The sequence below is a fragment of the Mustela nivalis genome (genome assembly GCF_964662115.1).
Source record: "Mustela nivalis genome assembly, chromosome: 4".
Taxonomy (NCBI): Eukaryota; Metazoa; Chordata; class Mammalia; order Carnivora; family Mustelidae; genus Mustela; species Mustela nivalis.
This window is the reverse complement of record NC_139023.1, coordinates 72,001,560-72,015,010: the sequence shown is the minus strand read 5'-3', so window position 1 is coordinate 72,015,010 and position 13,451 is coordinate 72,001,560.

Here is a 13,451-nt window from a genome sequence, read left to right as displayed (position 1 = left end):
GATCAAAACTGAATTCCAATGAAACCCTTATACTGCCCGTTGACAAGGTGAAAATGGGCCAAATTTATAGCCAGCTTTATTAAATGGGGTTGCAAGCAAATTACTCTGCATAAAACCCCTGCAAGTTGAGTCAAGCTTTGAAGCCAAAAATAAATAAATAAATAAATAAGAAAAAACACAGGACCTGAAATCAGCCTGACTTAGCAGGAGTATCCTCCAAGAGGTTCAAACCATCCGAGTGAACAAGTTAGAAAGGCCTGTCCTCAAACAGACTCATGAATCTAAGCCATACCAAAGGAGAATGCTGGGCATTGTGTGAACTCAAAATTAATTTGCTTTATTATCTCCTGCAACAGCAGTACAACAAACTTTTTTTTTCCATTTCTAAAAGCAGCAAGGTTGGTGGTGGTGGTTGTTGCCATGAACATCCAATGAATGATTCATTCTCACTCAAGTGGAACCCCTGGGAAATGTTGCCAATAACTTGGTTTATTTCTTATCTTCAGTTCTCAGCAGACAACATATTCGTCTATATTTTTACAAGAGTCATAAATTTTTCAGTTAGTGCACAAATAATAACACTACGTGATTCCGTTTTGTCTCGGTCCTCAGGGCTTTGGGAGAGGAGAAGGAAAACCCTATCGTGTTGATCCTCAGTGTGGACCCTGCTTTCTGCAGCCTGTTGAGAAACCCTGGAAGAGGGTAGGGGAAGGACCACGTGCACACTGTAAAGCCTTACATGCATTACCAAAGCAGCAGGTGGCATTTACCCAGTTGACTCCAACTGATTTGCCCAGTTCAAGGCTATTTAAGGGAACTGGGACCCTCTGCCACATTTATGTGAGGGGCTCAAAGAGGCCCAGTGAACCCAGCAGTGTAGGGCAGCGTGAGGAGGTTCAACCCTCTTGTGTGTGTGAATCTCCCTTTCTTTCAACCTTGAACAAATGACTTCGCTCGTGTGGGACAATGAGGAAATATACCTTTCAGGGTGATTTTGAGGTTACATTAAAATACTATATGAAAAATTCCTAGCACAGCCCTGCATATGGTAGATCCTCAGTCAATGTCCTCTCTCGGCCTCCTTTCAATTTCCCCATGGAAAAGATGACCTGCCACCCCCCCCCCAGCAACCACTACAGGAATTACAATCATACTTAAGACCCCCCCACCCCCACCCCGTCTCAACCCTGATTTTCGACACAATCCCAGGTGAGGCCATACCAGCCAGTCCACAAAAAGATGTATCCCAACAAATATACTTACAAAATGTCAACCTTCACTTTATTGGGATCTAGTGTAAATCTGCCTAAGGTCAGCAAATATTCTCTATGATAGGGTCTCCCCCCCAAAGAATACAAACTGGGCACCGTTACTTTGTGACCAGGCAATAGGGCTAGCCATGAAGTAATGAGATCCCATCAAGAGCTTTGCAAAGCTCTTCTCTTCAGGCAGGTAGCAGTCCTGAAGCACTCACAGAGGCATTAGTCTGAAGCCCCCAGGGGTCTCTGTGCTAGAAACTAACTCCCCTACAGAGGCCCCTTCCCTGCCCCATAGCCTGCCTCCTAGTGACATTTTATCTGACCTGCTAAGAGACTAGCACTTGCCAAAGCCACGTGGGAATCCAGGTTGCCTGCGTTTTCCTCTCCCTCCTGCAACCACGCTAAAGCCCAGGCCCCAGACAACTCTCTGTGCTCCGGCCAACCTTTCCCAGCACTGTGTGTATGGTAGCATTATTTTCCCTTCTTGGAAGAAAAAAAGCATTCACTCTGAGGCACGTTTTTGAAGCAATAAACAGCTCACTTCTTTGTGGAAAAATAGGCAATTTTCAAGTAACCTTTGGAAGCATCTAAATAACCCACACATATTTATGGCTGAGTGACTATTCGGATTGAAGAAACTTTAAGTTTGTGTTTGCGAAGATTTCCATTAACATCTTTGAGCTACCTCTCATCTCATTTTAAAACAAATGGCTCACTCTGCAGAAGAGAATCGGGTTGGTTTTTTGCCTCCCTCCCCCCTCCACCCCCAGCTTGGCTTCCTAAGCAGAGATCTGATGCCTGCACACAGAAGCTCAAATAGCGAGTCTTCACCCAGAGGGGCTCAGGGTCCTGGGAGTGAAGACGAAAGCCTCCGTGGTGTCCAGGGTCAGCCTTTTTGTCTCATTTTAAATGAACCTCCATTTCACCTCAACCCTATCCCTTCCTTCTTACAAGAATAATTCTCCAAAGAAAGGAAAAGGGCTTCTCATTTTCCTACCACCTGCCCCACCCCCCTACACACACACACACACACACACACACACACACACACACACATACACACACACACTCTGCAGCAGAAACACACTGTTTTTAAAGGGTTTGTTCTCGGGAGAAAATGCCATAAGCTATATTTATCTCTAACTAATCCATTTCTCTCTACTCCAAGATTAAGGAATTAATGACTGCTACAGCTGCTGTCCTTAGCACATTAATTACTGTAAATTGGCTGCAGCCTCAAAAAAAAAAAAAAAATCCACTCTATGATGATGGTGAGAGGGCAAGGTTCTATGCAAACCATTAGGTACCTAACCTAAATAATAAATCAGTGTAGTATCAAGCCCAAGAAGATACATATGAGCTTGGGCACTGGGTTTCCACCCCCAGGCTGTGAGCTTGGAGACAGAGTACAGGTGGGTGAGTGAGGAGGAAAGTTTATTGAATATACAGCAATCTTTCCTTGAGACCAGAACAGATCAAATGTCAAGGGAAAACCACTGTCATATTTATAAAAGCGCACACTGTTGTGAGTCCTCTTAGGCCACTTTTCAGTGAATTGGATGTTTTTACATTTGCTAAAATCCTTGCAGACCCGACCATGAATATAGACATTTAGAATGACTTGTCTACCCCCGGCTTCCTTGTGTCCCAGACCCCAGGTGCACCCAGTCCCTTCTGCAAGGCCCACACTCTTCCCTCCTCAAAATCCTTTCATATTCCATTTTTTATCCATGTGTGACACATCTTCCCCTCTCCCACACCTTCCTCCATCCAACAAAGTCTCACTAATTCTTAGCCTAAGCTCAGTGTCCTCCTCCAGGAAACTGAGTTCCTAGCTATTCCTATAGTGCCATGGAACTTATATCCCTATTCCACAGTTTCACAGACCCAAGGCTATGACACCCTGAGGACTAGGCTCCTGAAGTTCTTACTAGCACATTGCCGATCCTCTCTGGGAGCCCAGCCACCCCCTCTCCCCAGCCTGGCTCCATCCCTCTTCCTTCTTAGCCAGACTTCCCCTCTACATCACTTCCCTCCCCTTTCCTCCCTCCCCTTCATAACTTGCCCCTCTTTATTCCAGCTTCTTGAGCCATCACTCCAATTAAACTACTTTTTCTAATAGCACCTTGCTAAATCACCTTAATATGACCTTGCTCAGTAAAAATGCCCCAGGGTGGAAACCTGAAGTTCATTCTTAACACACATGTCACCCCTACCCCCAACTCTCAGGAATGACCAGGCTCCGATAGCTCTGCTTCCCAGCGAGCTCCCAGATAGCCATGACGTCCTCCCACTGGTCTTCCCGCTTCCAACCTAGTCTCTCCACACTGGAGCCAGAGTGTTCCTTCCTACAAGCAAATCATATTATTGAAGTCCTCTACTTAATATCCTTATATATTTCCCCCTTTGCCCTAGGATAAAATTCCCAGCTTCTTCACATGATTTACTAGGGCTTTCATTGTCTCTCTCTTTAATCTCATCAATGTTAACCCTCATGGTCTCTGTTAACATTCCAGCTGTTTTTCAGGTTCCTTGAGTGTCCTGTTTCCAGATACTCACCAGACTTTTGCTTACACTGTTTACGAATTCTTTTCAAGTTCGTTTGCCCAAATAACTCTTCCTTGTCCTTCCATTCTCCTTTTAGCTATTACTTCCTCCAGGAATCTTTCCCTGCCTCCCCCAATCCTGCCTGGGTGTTCTCCAGATCCCCCCACAGCATGCATTTCTTCCCCCACTAACTGAGCACAACTTAGCACAACTTGGCAACTGCCTGTTTTCTGCTTGGCATTGCACTTTCCCTGCAAAGAGTAGAGATGCCCTCAAGCCAGACCAAGCTGAGTGGGATTATTGCAGGGATACAAGGGGCCTCGCAGGCATCTGAGAAGCTGAGCTTCATAGGAGCTGGAACATAAAAACCGTCAGAAATTGAAGCTTTTCTTTCTATCTCCCACTCAAAGATCCTAAGGTCAAAACATCATTGCTCCTCTCTGTTCATCCCTCCCCCTGCTCTCTTTCTCTCTGTGTCTCCCAGCCAGCTTCCCCTACCTTGACTCAACCCACAAGCCCACCCCAGCCTGCACTACATGACCTAGCTCTCAACATCACTTTTCGTCTTCTGTCTCTGGTGCCAACAGGTGTCATCTCTCAGCTTCCTGATTCCAAGTTCCTCAAGGACAAATGTGATTGGCCCCTCTCATCTCATGTTTCTATGCCACATGTATCTTGGTGGGTGTATGGCCTTGATTCAGGCCTAATCAGCTCAACCAAGACTCTTGGGATGCCATGGTACAGAATTTAGCTACATTTACCTAAGTGTACAGCCTTAAATAATAGACAAGTCTAGGACAGCCCTATTACAATGTATCTCCTGGGAAGTAACAAAACTTTCATTGTTGTGTTCTCCCTAGCAGAGATTCAGGCACAATGGTTTGCTGAGTAGTGGCCTGATGAACATTTGTCAGAACTTCCCATCTAGAAGATCCCTTTAGAGATCTTTTTTCAGTCATGCCTGGCAGCGTAGGCAAGTTGTTGATTCCCATATAACAAGAAGAGAGCTTTTGTTCCTTAAAGGGAGTTGCCCATATGATAAATATTTCCTGACTCTTAATTTCACTTAAGGTCAAACCTACCACTTAGCTGATAACTGCTCCTCATAGCTTTAACCAAAATAGCAATAAATCTTTTGCAGCTTCGGCCTCCTTGTTTGACCTCTTCCTAAAATAATTGCCAACTTGGGCTTTAGAAGTCTAGAAGGAAATCAGATAAAAAGTATAAACAGGATTAATGCAATAGTTCAGCATCAGTATAATAACTATCTCAAGATCTGCCCAGTTTGAAGTTCATCTGTAGACTCTGAAGATTTACTAGCCATGGAGTGTGACTTCTGATTTTGGCAAATATGAAAGGCTCTATCTCAAGTCAGGTCTTTGTTGTACAAACCAGGTTTTCACCCCTTATTGCACTTTGAGATCTTTCTCTCTCCCTCTATTTTTTCTCTTTCTCTTCCCTGTCCTCACTCATTTGCCTTTCCTACTCCTGACTAGCTATCTATTTTATTTCCAAAACTTCCTTGAAACCAATAATCTCCTGGGGGTCCTGAAAGGAAGAAAGGACTGCTGAACACTTAGAAATTCTTTATGGAAAAATCCATTCATTTGTTTAAAAAATAATAATAATAAATATGTATTTATATACATACATACATATACGTACATACATATATACACACTTCAAGGTCCGTAGTCATGCAAAGGACCAAAAATAGACCTTGAACGCACTAAAGATGAGACTGTGTAGTACCAGTGTTGGACAGCTCCCTGCTCACGAGCCACACTCCCTTTGCCTTAAGGGCATCACCCCTGAAGACTGCAGAATAGCAGGTGGTTCCTCAGACTTGCCTGAGCAACAGCATCATTCAAAGAGCTTGCTGAACATATTTATTCCTGGAACCCACCCACTGAATCAGAATCTCCAAAAGGGAGACATGGGAATAAATGTTTAATGAGCACTCAGAGGATCCCCAGGCACTGACAGGTTTCAAGACACTGTTCTACATAGTCTCTGTTGGCTCTTCTCAAAGCTCATCCCATTAATGTAGAGGTTCTCATCCCCAACTGCGCAGAAGTTGCAAGGTGCTGAGCCTGGGAATTTTAAGTCCCACTCACCCGGCCATCTTCATTCAAATCTGCAACTGGGGATGAAAAGTCCCTGTGCAACACCAGCTCTGTAAGATGCCTGGTGAAACACAAGGACTCTCAAGTAGGATAGTGTAGAAAGCAGGAGTCTCTCAGCCCTCTATCTAGGTTCCCAGAGCAAACTGTCCTATCAAAGATTCTGGGGGAAAAAAAAAAGACTCTGGAAGTCCGACAACAAAGAATTCAATTTAATTTTATTTAAATTTATTTAAATTTTTCTCGAGATTTTAATTGCAAAAAGAACGAGTTTTGTTTGCTTGCTTGTTTGGTGGCTAGACGGTTGGTTTTTACATAATATAAATGAGACTCGTGCACAGTAGAAATATACTTAAATAAAGGCTGTTGCCCTGTTTTCTGAGTGAAGAGCTAGCCTAGATGCAGCTTGTAACAACTTCTGTACTACAATTCTGCTTTCATTTAACTCCCCATTTCTATTTCTATTTAGCATTTACTATTTATTTCATTCCTATTTCTGGATTTTATATTGGCACAGATGCTCCCAAACTTGAATGTAGGTTTCCCCTCAAGAAACCTGACTGAGACAACCTTCCTTACCCCTTTCCCTTCATTCAGCCTGACTTGAGGCAGCCCGGAAGTACTAGCACTCCACAAACCCAGTGCCATGTCTCTCAGTTTCGTGCAAACAGATCACATTCAAGATGTTTAATATCTTGCTTTCCAGGTTATCCACTCCAGACAAGAAAAGGATGGAAAGAGGGAAAGCAGAGATCACACATGGCCCAGAACTTGTCCATAGTCTGGTCCCCACTGCAGGAAAATTAACACAGAAAGGAGGGTTAACCACCATCCCCATATATGCATCCCCTTCCCTATGGTGGACAATTTCCTGATGGGGAGTAAGGAAGTCATTAAAACTCTTGAGGAAAACAAAGTGGAAAATAATGGACTCTACTCATTAAAAAGAGAAAAAGAAATGGTGAATTTTGAGTTATTTGACATTAAATTTATCTCCCACTCATATAGTAGAAATTTCCCTCCCACTCATATAGTAGAAATAATCATTTCAACTAGCACCAAGTCTGTGGCAGGATTTCTCCCCAGCAGCACTACTGACATTTTGAGCTGGATAATTATTTGTTGTGTGCACTGTAGGATGCTTAGCAGCTTCCCTGGGCTCTACCTACTGGATGCCAACAGCATGACTCCCTCCAGGTAGTGACAATCAAAAATGTCTCCAGACATTATCAAATGTCCCTTGGGGACAGAATTGCCCCCGGTTAAGAACCGCTGTTGTAAGGCATAATTCCTGTAGGTAAAACATCATGAAACCTAGCCCCTGGTTGGGGAAATAAAAAAATTAAATCACAAATCTTTTTCCTGGATGTTTCATTGTAACCATAAAGCAAAATAGTCATAAATATTTTCCCAAGATTTTTGTTTCTTATTTTAAAAATGTAAATTATATTCTTATTTAAATCTTCAGTTGATTGGTAGAGGTCAATGTTTGGGGAGGAAGGTAAATCTCCTGGCTCAACCTGGAATTTTTTTTAGTTGACAAGGAATTACAGTTTTACTATATAGAAGTTTAAAATGTTGCATGTTAAGATAAAAATAACCCAAACCAAAAGGGAAACAATAGGCAATAATTCAAAATACGTATAATAAAGATTAGTGTTCAACACTGTGTACCAATCAGTTCTGTATAAAATGAAAGCCAGTGAGCTTGGAGTTGATAAGTAGCCAAAAAATACATGCAAATAATTCACAGAACAGAACACTCAATAAGCAAGTAATAATGAGCACCAGAAAACTGTAAGCATTGCTAGAAATCAAGAACAACTAAATTTAAGACAGTTTTTGGCCTGTAACATTAATATCTTTTTAACTAAGATGACTCTGCCCTAATAAAGTTAGAGAAAAAAGATACATATGCCAATGGAAAAACATCTAAAACTAATTTGGCTAAATGTGTAATGAGCTTTAAGGACATTCACTTTGCATCATCAAGCTTAAGAAATTAATCCTAATTACTGGAAAAGTTCAAAGATGCTCGTTACAACATTATCTAAGATAACAAAAAGTAGAATAGCACCTAAATGCCCAACAAGTAAGTATATTGTACAGATGATTTGTGGCAATTAAATGTGGTATCAGGAAGCCATTTAAAAGTTGTCATGGAAATAACAGGTATAAAAATCATACTAAAAGGATCATATATATATTTATCCAAGGGCACTGGATAGCTACCATCTCCCACTGAAAGGCTGGCTCTACTTACTTTTCAGTAGCTGGAGTACAGGTGAAACTTTTCACTCCCTCTATTTTATATTTCTAAATTTTTTGTAATGAGCTTGTATTACTTTTACAATGGAAAAAGTAAACTCCATGAAAAATGATTAACTTTTCTAAAATTGCAGCTCAGTATAGTTTAGACCTTAAAATAAGCTGGCTTCTCGGTCATGTTTTCTTCAGATTGGGCTATTTTGAAAACATTCTCATCATATAAAAGTTGATTGAAGCCAATGAAACCTAATCTGCTCTAATTTCAGGGTCATCAACCTCAGCCACATAAATAACCAGGAGAAGATAGATTCTGGAATGCTCTTAAAGAAGCCTTAAGACATGACTTTTTCTCCCCTTCTTTCGTCACAATTTTTCACTGAATACATCAAAAGGTCTCTTATCTACACATCAATAGAAAATCCCAAACAGGGAAAAGTAACATTAAGTCAATTAATTCACAGGGATAACTTTAAAAATAAATAAATCTTGAATCCTCAGTGTTTTCCCTTCCTCATTACTGAATACTGATCAATAATATTTATTATAGCTCTGTTCCTCTCATCATGTAACATTCATGAGACATAAGAAGAAACAAAAGATGTGAAAAGATCCCTTAATTCTAGGAATTAATAATATAATTAGGAATTAGAGAAAAGATAGATGAGTGGACAGATACATAACTACTTATTTCCTAACAACACAAGTTAGAAATTTGTAGAATATACTTTGCATACAACTAGTCCTACTTCCTCATTTTGTATGGCTTTTGTGTCAAAACAAAGAAAAATGCCACAGAGATCATTCTAGACAGACTTCAGAGCAGGCCACAACTGGGGGGAAGATCCTTAGAATCAGAGTCTTAGATTAAATTATATTAAGCAATTAAAATGGTAGTGGAATGCCTTAAGTCATCAAAAGCAGGATTCTTCTCTACATGCCTGACAGATGGTCACCCAGATGAGACTGGAATCCTTTAAGAATTATAACTGATGCCTTCATCCCCATATCCAATACTAAGTCATGTGAATTTTACCTTGAAAATATCTCTTGCCTATATTCCACCATTCCTATTCTCATCGGTCTGGATGGAAATGGGGAGGAAAGAATGGCATTCGTAAAAAATAAGTAAAAATTTTTTAAAAAAGGAATAGCATTCATCCAGGCAGAAAATGAGGGTCCAAGTTAAGATGGTGACAAATGAAAACAGGGTGGAGAACAGGACAGAGATGAGATATACTTTAAAAGAAAGTAAACAAAGGGACTGGTGACCGATTGGATATAATGGTGGTGTCCACGTCTCCTGAACCAAAAAAATGGGACACATGGCCTGACCATCATGAGGGTACTTTTGAGTTCAATGGGGCAGAATATTTGCTCTCAGGACTAACTCAGAAAATCCATACGGACTTTTTTTTTTTTTTTTTTTTTTAAGTGAACATGACTGGGAGTTATAGAACGGGAGTCAGGATGAAAGAACAGGGAGAGCCAGCAACAGGTAGAGAAAGAAGCCCTCTGTACGCTCCAAGTACTAGCTTATTTTCTGTTTCTATTCAAGCATGTTCTCTTCTGCTGGAAAATGCTTTGTTAAACTGATCTGAGGTCGTTTCCATCCTCATGAGAAATCTGATGCAGTATTTCATCCTAAACATTATAAAGCTTGGCATTAAAAGCTTCCCAAAGTCTATTTTCCCCTGGAGTCAGGTACCGTTTGTCATTTGCTCACACATTCCTTCTGGCAGACTGCTTTACGATGATTCCCACGGGTAGCTGTGGGGCTGGAGAGCATCCTTCACACATGACTTCCCTCTGAGTCCAGAGGCCAATGGACACAAGTAGAAAACTAACTCACCCCGTTATTGATGGTATCTAACAGTTAGGGCACACACGGGTTGTCTTCTTTTCTTACTGTTCACCCGGGTTTACAATGCACCACCGAAAAACAAAACTTGAAACCTGAGAATAAGTTCTGTATGAAAGGACTCATTCTATGAATCCAAAATTGTTCTTTTTGGGTGCTTGCCCAAGTCTATCTGTCCCAAAGAGACAGGGAATAGCAGTAAGTATACTCTCAAGGTGAAGACAAAGGACTATAAAAAAAGGGGGGGGGATAGGAATAGTATTTTGACTGTAAATATGGTGATCACATTTCTTGAAACAAAAAGTATGATTTATGACCTAAAAACATTTTTTATATTTAATACAGTGGAGACCGAGAGAAAAGTATTTTTGAAATTAACACTGAAAAATCCAAGACATTGGTTACTATAGGTTGATAGTCACATAAAGAACAAACTTTCTTTTTTAATTTTTGATAAAAATATTTTCTAAATCCTAAATTATTAAAGTTAGAAAGAAGAAGGAGAAGAGGTAGGTATCAGAATGTTTGTTTATCTTACTAATTAAATAAGCATTTCACCGTCTGTTTTTATATATATGCTTCCCAGTCTAGAAGAAAAATTTTTGGTCCATAACACAGCTTTCTTTTTCTTTCTTTTGAGAGGGAGGGTGAGAGGGGGAGGAAGGGGCAGAGGGTGAGAGAGAATCTTAAGGCTCCATGCCCAGTGCATTGCCTGACAGGGAGCTCAGTCTTGCCACCCTAAGATCATGACCTAAGCCAAAAATCAAAAGTCAGACGCTTAACCAACTGAGCCACCAAGATGCCCCCATAACACAGCTTTCTAATATTCTTTTGACCTACAGCCTAAAATGTGTAATGACCACAGACCCTTTTGGGAGTCGTGAGATGTATCCTGGGCGTAAGTTTTTCTTAGCTTGTGATAGGAAGGAGTATGGGTAGATAAGATTAGAGCGTGCCTATGAACAAAGTGCCCTAAAATAGAAGTTTTATAATCCCTGGCCAGGAAATCCCAGTTTTATAATCCTCTACAATCTGTGGTCTGTTTTGTCCTTAGAATGCAAGCCTAAAAGCCATTACAGTCGATGGGTCGATGGGGAGAGTAGAGATGCAAGAAACAGAGCTCTAAACAAGACTTTACAGAAGCTGACTCTGTGAATAGGAGGTGAGGTTTCTGGTATCTATTAATGTTATTGATTAAACCACAATATTCTAGAATATAGTTTACATTTAGTGTTTTTCTTTTAAATAAAGATTTTCTGTACCTTTCAGCTTCCCCACTTATAGTGGAAATTTTTCCCTGCTCAAAAGGCAGTCATGATGTAGAAAAGGCTCCCATCTCTAGGCACCAAAGCAGGGGACTCCTGAACCACTAGACAGGCCTTGTGGTAGTTAAAACCATACCTGCAAGACCTCTAACATGTGTCTCTCTCCATATGACCCATCTGCAGTGACAAGTTTCCCCTAACAGCCCTCACAGGTCTCTGGAACGCCATGGTCAGTGTTTGCGGTCTTGCATACCACACACAAAAACTCTATTATTTCAAAGAAATGAAAAGAATCTCTCACCTTGAAAGAGTGAGCGGGTTGAGAACAGGTGTTAGACCTAGAGTAACCCATCTCTGCAGGGGGTCTTACACCACCCCTGAATGCCAAACAGATTCCACCAAACCCCAGAAGAAAACCAGGTATATTCTTGAGGTGTGAAAACGCTAGGAAAGATCTAAGGGAGGAGGCAGGTGTCACTCAGTACCACAGCCATCAGGGCTGTGTCTACACGGATAAGTTTATGTTTATTTGTTGAGTTCAAACAACAACCCATATAGAAACATTTGCCCCATGACTTAGGCCTATCTTTAAATTATCACAAACAGGGGTGCCTGGGTGGCTCAGTGGGTTAAGCTGCTGCCTTCAGCTCAGGTCATGATCTCAGCGTCCTGGGATCGAGCCCCACATCGGGCTCTCTGCTCCACAGGGAGCCTGCTTCCCTTTCTCTCTCTCTCTGCCTGCCTCTCTGCCTACTTGTGATCTCTGTCTGTCAAATAAATAAATAAAATCTTTAAAAAAAAAAAATTATCACAAACATAGGGGCACCTGGGTGGCTCAGGTCATGATCTCAGGGTCCTGAGATCGAGCCTCTCCTGGGGCTCCATGTTCAGCAGGGAGTCTGCTTCTCCCCGCTTCTCTCCCTCTGCCCCTCCCCCTCTCTAAAATAAATGAATCTTAGAAATAAATAAATAAATAATAAATTATCTCAAACATAGATTATCAATAGGTGTAACTGTTCTGAAGGACAACTTGGCAAAACCTTTCATGTATATATGATACATATATATATGGATTTGTGCAAAGATCTAGCTATAAAGGATATTTGTTTAGAGTGGTAAAAAACTGGAAACAATCCAATACCTAGCTAGCATTAGGGAACTGAATACTATACTAGCATGAATGCTACACACCATTTAAAAGTTGTATTGTGGAAGGATACTTAATAACATAATACCTTAACGGGAGTGGGGGGAAGATTATGAAGCAGTATGAACTATATGATTCCATTTGGGAAAGAGATCATAAAAAAATAAGTAAACAAAAGTAAGAATTTCCCCAATGTGTTTATATTTTATTGTGGCTTCTGAAGCTTATACAACAAATTTGGACTATGTAAATTTAAAAAATGAAATGAAGCTTTTTAATTACTACTTCTAAATTTCAAACAAATATTCCCCAATATTAATTACCAGCACAACTACTGGGAAAGAGGAAAGAAGGGAGGAGAGAATTAACTTGGGTTGTTTTTTCTTATTCAATTTCATTGAAATGTAGGGTCAACCCAACTTGAATTGCCCTCTCTCGGTAGATCTTGAATATAATTAGGATGTATATTTTCTACTGAAAAAGCAGGAGGAAAATGCCTTGTTTTTTCTCTCAATCCTTTATCATTACAACCCTATGATTAAGATTACTTCTTCTATTTACTGAACTGGGTGAATTCTAAAGTTTTTTTTTTTTTTTTCTGAGGTGAAGGTGTTAATTTGCATTACCTCTGATTACTCATTCAAAAGAACGAGGCAGGTTGCATCTGCTATATATTATGCAGTGAGCTGTTGATTATCTGTGGAGACAAGGACAGTACAAATAATAAAAATCCACAGAGAATACCCAAACTTCATTTTAGCCAGAAGTGTCAACAGTTTGCCAGAGTTGTTAGCAAGGAACAAAGCTGATTTGAGTTTTATCTCCCAACTCCCTTCCATATGCTTGAGGATTATGCTAATAAGAAGTGAAATGACCAGCAGCAGAGGCAGCCCTGAGTAATTCCTAGTCGGGAGAATTGGTTTCTGATTAATCAAGATCTGGCTGAATTGGAGCACAGACATGCAACTGTCTCCTGATACGGGT